The 6597-nt window shown below is 36.9% G+C and overlaps 1 long non-coding RNA gene across 2 annotated transcripts; it reads right to left on the bottom strand.

Moving 5' to 3' along the window:
• Window positions 1-2262: 2262 nt before the first annotated feature.
• LOC130997234 (uncharacterized) lies at window positions 2263-6347 on the bottom strand. Of its 2 annotated transcripts, none has more exons than XR_009093020.1 (2): window positions 6209-6347; window positions 2263-5533 (listed from the first exon to the last, which is right to left on the bottom strand). It is a non-coding gene; the product is annotated as an uncharacterized LOC130997234 (long non-coding RNA). The 2 variants fall into 2 exon arrangements; XR_009093019.1 differs by lacking the exon at window positions 6209-6347 and adding an exon at window positions 5964-6202.
• Between the last annotated feature and the right edge of the window lie 250 nt (window positions 6348-6597).

Below are 6597 nucleotides of genomic sequence, written 5' to 3'. Positions count from 1 at the left end.
CTGGTCTTTTTCAAAAAAATAATTTTTTAAGAGCTGTTGAACGGCTTCTCTCCATATGTATATTTTCTTGTTTTCTTCTATAAATAACACTTAATTTCACTTCATTTATCACAATATTTTCTATTACAATCAAATTTCTTCCCTCTAGCACTCTTCCTACAAAATGTCATCATCTTTTCACTCTTCCTTAAACTCAAGCTCTGACGATGGAAATGATGTCCAATTCGTCAAACTTGTGTCGCAATTTTTAGCAATTGCAAACGTCGTTGGTCCGCCGAAAAGCCCCTAAACGAAGGCGACAGATGAAGAAAACTTACATTTGTCGGGATCGTGAAGCCAACGCTCAACGGCTTTACAAGGATTACTTTGCCCCAAATCCTATCTACCCGATTCCTTGTTCCAGCACCGTTTTTGTATGCACCGCCCTTTGTTTTTGCGCATTGTCAACGCCATGCAGTTCGATCCTTACTTCCAACAACGTGCGAACGCACTTAGCATACTCGATTTCTCATCGCTGCAGAAATGCATAGTTGCTAATCGACAACTTGCAAATGGAGGTGCAGCTGACCAATACGACGAGTACTTGCGAATTGCAGAGCCCACATATATCGTTGGAGTGCTTGGCCAAATTTTGTAGAGTTATAATCCAAATCCAACTCTTCAGCTCAGAATACTTGGGGAGGCTGACGTCCGCTGATTGTTAAAGGCTTCTTGCACTGCACGAGGCAAAGCACAAGTTCCCCCGAGATGCTAGGGAGTCTACATTGTATGCATTGGACGTAGAAAAAATGTCTGGTAGCGTGGCAAGGAGCATACATTCGGGGTGATCAGGGCGAGCCAATGATCGTCCTCGAAGCTCCTTCAATCACGTTGGGCAATCGTCAAAGGACCTACTCGTCTTTGGAAGAAAGAGCAATTAAGTGACACCATATTTACATGCATCGTTTTGCACAACATGATCATCAAAAACGAAAGCGAGCACACATCGGTAAGGGAAGCGGAGGGCAACGGTGAAGCTTCAAGTTGCTCGGCCGCATCTCATCCTCGCATCGAAGCTCTGTCGGAATTTCAACAATATTCGGCTCAATAATCCTTCATTCACAACCGCGAACTTCACAATCCTCTTAACTCAGATTTAAAATAGCACATTTGAGCTTGTTATGGTCCGATTGAGCCATAATTAAATTATTGTAATTTAAATTTAATTATTGTAATTTCATTTTGAGTAATGTATTTTATTTTAATTAATATAATATTGAAATTAGATTTTAATGAAATCATTGAAATTAAAAATTGAAGAGTTAAAATAGAATAAAATAGAAATTAAAAAATTGGAGCCCCTTTTTAAACCAATGTATTGAGGGTGAAGGCTATAAGGTAAAGACCACCACTCCCAGCAGATCACCTAAATGCATCACTAACTCTAAATTTAGGCTAAAACAATTGAAAATGAGATAAAAAATGCATCCAGCAGATCCCCTAAATTGGATGGGGCCCACAAAATTTTTTACACCCACCTAAATTCAATCTTAAATTTACACCCACCCTAAATTTATTTTAAGCTTATAATTAGTAGGGCCCACACATAATTATTATTTTTATGTAGAAAATAGGAGATCTGGTGTATGCATTTATAAAATCGAGATCCTAAAATTAAATAGGGAAGCTTTAGGGAGGAATATAGGAGCATAATTTTGGGATTTCTGCTGAGAGTGCGCTTAGAACCTCTTTTTAAAGCCCCCATTGGAGATGCCAATGTCATACGGTTTACTTGTAATAATAATAAAGCAAATCGAAAGCATTTCGTCAAGACCTGTTCTTTAAATAGAGAGGCTTTCATACAAAACACCAACACTATCTCCAGCATGTTCTACAACTAAATAAAAACAAAATACTAGAGGAAAAATGGAAGACCATTATTGATGCTCCTAAAAAACAACTTAATCAAGAATCTTGGACTATCCAACTATTGGAAAAATTATAAAAAGTAAACGTAGGACATAATTAAATTAAATCTGTTAATCAATGTACTTGTCCTAAATTAAATCTGTTAATCAATGTACTTCCATACTTATTGATCAAGTAAACACAGGCCAAGTGGGCACATCATATATCTCTATCCAAGTATGATGCAAATTCACCTTTCCCCACATCTGGTCCCCCCCCCCCCACCCCCACCCCCACCCCCAATAAACATTAGCTATCCATCCACCTAATGTGGATATTTTTTTTTATTTGAACATTGACTCATGTGCACCAAACTTCATTATCAAAGACTGTAGCCATCAACCAAACAAATGAAATTTTACAGCAAAAATTTATGCGGGTACAGAATTACAAACATTAAAAAAACAGCAGCACATGCAGAGCCGACATATACTGCCCTAAACTTTGAGTTGCATTCAAATAAAAACCTGCACCAACGAAATTTTCTAACCAAAATCTCATGTGTTACCAATTTCTTGGGACCACCAAGATCCTGCACTTGTGTGATGATCAATCTCTTCTTACACTTCACACAGTAAAGCCCCAATGGAAGATTGCTTTGCCTGCTTGTACCTTCAATCGAAAACCTCGTTCCTCATCGACTTCTGTCATACCCTCGAAGAAAAAACTGAGCATTGGGACTTCCCTAAGTGTCTGATGAACCACAGAAACTCATGATCCTGAGACTGATATAGAAAATGCCGATAAACTTGAAGAGTTTGATCCAACATTTGATGATAAAAAAATCAAGAACCACAGCTTCTACAAGGTAAGTAGTGAATCTGATGAAGCCCGTCATGGAGCTTTATCACCAGCAGAAGACTACAGCTTTGCAATTTCCATGCTCAGAAAAAACTATGAACTGCACAAAACTATAAAAGCCCCCCTTTATCATATTCACATTATAATAGTATGGGAAAAGTACAGCTCCACTAACAATATCAACACCTGTTTTTCACGGTATAAAATTAGAAGAAAAGGAAAAGGTAGAATGAAGAAAACCAATACACATGAAGTAACCAGGGACCACCCTACAAATGGAATCTATTTGATTCTATCCACAAAAAGGATTAAAATATGATTGATGTACTAACCATAATATCATAGGGTTTAGAAACACTAATCATTCCATTAAACAAATACTTTCCATTTCCTAAAACAGGGCATTAACAAAAGTATCTCTCCATCCATTTTTGGCAACATCTATATAGTGGTTCTTGCTTTGTTGTCTTACAAAAACCAAGGAGGAATAAACAGCAAATATGGTATTAAAAAGTTGCAGAGCTCATCGAGAATTATTAAGTTAATCAAACCTATCAATATTTATGTATGTAAACACTGTCACCTAGATTAAGTCACGATATTTTAAAACCGACTTTATTGTACATCCATGCATGAGGAATGAATCATATTGTAGCTCCTCACAGATAACAAATCAAGTGGACTAGTGTAGCAGTTATCAGATTCTCAAGAAGATCTGCATTCCATATATATAGACCTGCGCTTTACGAGTTCAAGAACAGAAAAGTACATAATTCATATCCCAGCCTGATGTATATCAACCTTTGGTGATTCTAGCTAGACTAACCTGGCCATCATAATCCACGACGAATTCGAGAACAATGGTGGCCTTCCCACTCATAATATGCTGCAACAGAACCTGTCGTAAAATCTTCCTAAAATAGACTTTAACAATCAAGATGAACACAGCATGGTGGTGGAAACTCATCATCTTCTGATGCAAAAACAATGGTAGCCAGGCTATACTGAGAATAAAGTGCGTCTGTAAAAGAAAACCTAGGAACTTGTGAAAAGAAAACGGGTCGGGGAAGCGGGGAAAGTGCAAGCAAAAAGTGGAACTAATAAAACCTGAAAAAGGAAACAAGAAACCCCACCACAAAGCACTCCACTTGCACCAGCTGAATTTCTCATCTAGCATTATTGATACTCGGTGTGAATTTGTTAAATTTGGCAAATAGTAACCTACAATCTCGATATTAGTCAGTCATAAATCTATGATTTATTGATTTGAGGAAGCGATTTAATAGTTTCAAGGAAGAAATCCCCATTTTCTGAAGTAGAATTAGCATTAATATGATCCATTACCAATGCAGAAATGACCAGAGAGGGAATCAAACAGAGACAATTCCGATCACTTCACAGAAATTTACAAGCATGTTATACACAAAATAACGACAACAACAGTAATAATAAAAACAAAGACATGGTTTGAAACTTGCTGGATTAGTTTGAGCTTCAATAATTAAACACAAAAACTGAAACCAACCTGCCTTAATTGAAACAAGGTGATACCCAATCGAAGGGAACAGCAAGAGGAGCTCCCTTCAGTCCAAGCATAGACGGAGAGGGACGTGAAACTATCTCCCGCCTCATTCACTCAACCACAGTAGCATAAGCTTCTTTCATTCTACTGAGCGGTTGAATGAATGAGTCGGCAGCTAATTCAACCCCAAATCTCAGCCATGAGTGGGCTGAAGGAAGCTCTTTTAGACCATTCCTCAATGCAACACATTTTTTTATCTCTCTCTCCCGCCCCCCCATTTTTAATATCAGCCACCGGAGAAATCAAATATACTCAAACTCATCTCTAATCCCATGCTATCCTGCTCTCACTAAACTTCCTAATTTCTCAAACAAACAACACTCAATTTCAAATCTCATTAATTCCCTAGCATAACACAGAAAAAAATTACAAGTAAAATTAAAACACTCTTTTTAGATCAATATACTGAAAGTGTAAGACAAGAATGAAGATGATTGATACAAATTATGAAACAAGAAGTGTACCTTATGACTTCGTACTGTGTGAAATGAATCTGAATCTGAATCCAAATTCTGAAGATCTTGATCAACACACATAACAGTACATATTAATTAGCAGGAGAAAAAAAAATGAAAGAGAGAGAGAGAGAGAGAGAAACGATTTTGTACAGTGGATTTCGAAACGCCAACAATTATTACATCTCAAAATTATTATGATATTAATATCAACAATATTATTGTAGCTGCCACTAAAACTATAACAACTCTAACGGTATCTCAAAAAAACACTATAATAACTCTAACGGCCAAACAGAAACGTAGAAAAAGTAAAGATAATTTTGTATACGAGTGATGCAGCAGCAAACACTAAACACAATCTCCACACAGGGTGTATTTTATGCTACAATCAATGAGGATCTAGTGAATTTCAAAGATATAAATGCTTGGTTAGTATTCGAGGAAATTTTAAGACCGAGAAATGATCAGAACAAGAAGCTTTAAAATTCTTGTGTGCTTAAATGAAGGCATAGAAAAGAAACACAAATTAGAGAGGGAAAAGGGAGAAAATAAATTTATAAGTATATTAGTCAAAATAGTGAAAAATGTTGAATAGGATTACTGTGCACCCATTAAAATTGAGGGCTCTTATTTGTATAGACGTAATGAAATCCAGCATGAATCCAGCTTTTGTACCCATCTAAGCTACTTTTGCACAAACCCTAGCTTTAATGGTTGATCTTGATAAGGAGATCAGAAAACCCATCTGCCATGATGAAACCCACTATCAAGAGCAGCAGAAAAAAGAAGGAAAAAAAATATTTGGGAAAAAGTAAAAGTAAAAATTGTCTAGAAAAGGCGTCACATAAAATAATATATGAACGAAAATGGATTATCCAAGGGCCAAAAAGAAGAACCTCCCACAAATGAGCTAATGACGTAGGAACAAAAAGGGGATTTTCTTCTTTTAAAATTATGAACAGGAAAAAGGGAACTAAAAAGGTTATCTCCAAGTATTATCAAACAACAAAGGGGGTTTTCAAACGCCTCTTGAAACCCTAAATCCCCACAAATGAGGTAGCTCCCAGGATTGAATTAGAAGAGATTAAGGTAAAACAATATCGTTCTAGGATAAGAGATGTGAGGATGGGATGAAAAGCTTAAAAGAAAATAGTGAGAGGTAGAGGAAAACATACATGGGGTTTGATAAAAAAGGAAGAATGGTGAGAAACCATGGAGCAAGATGATGAGTCACTTTCGTCATGAGAATCAGAGATGAGAAAGCGACTCAAAAACACACAAATATTTTTCATTCAATTATGTTTGGGGTTGCATTTATATAGAGAGGGGTGATAGGTGAAAGTTCCCTTTAGTGCAGAATGTGCAGTGAAATTGTCTCAAAAAGGGAAAATGGAGAAGAAACAGTAAAAATTGAATCTACCTGGACCGCACTCCTCCTCAGCTTTCTGTCAAGGACCAAGGAAGAGAGAGTAAATAGACCAAAACATTTACACGGTGGCGTGGGAAGTTTGACCATTAAATGTTGGTACTTTTGTTGTAATGGAGACTCTCTCTTTTCTCATTTTCTCTCTCTAAAAATTTCACCACATGTGACAGTGAGAGGGGTCCGCACTCGTGCATGACTGCTGCAAGTGCAACTATTTGTGGGATAGTAGTTGGAGAGTTCCATGCGCAGTCTTCTTTGCTTTGCTGCTTCTACTGCCAAATCGAGTTTGCTTTGGCTTCCTTGCTTGTATCAGAATTCACAAATAAAAATACATGATGTTAAATGCAAACTTCTTTGTTTAACTACCTCCTCGATGGTAATAA

The sequence above is a fragment of the Salvia miltiorrhiza genome, chromosome 8, assembly GCF_028751815.1.
Source record: "Salvia miltiorrhiza cultivar Shanhuang (shh) chromosome 8, IMPLAD_Smil_shh, whole genome shotgun sequence".
NCBI classification, from domain to species: Eukaryota; Viridiplantae; Streptophyta; class Magnoliopsida; order Lamiales; family Lamiaceae; genus Salvia; species Salvia miltiorrhiza.
This window is presented reverse-complemented; position numbering and strand designations above follow the sequence as displayed.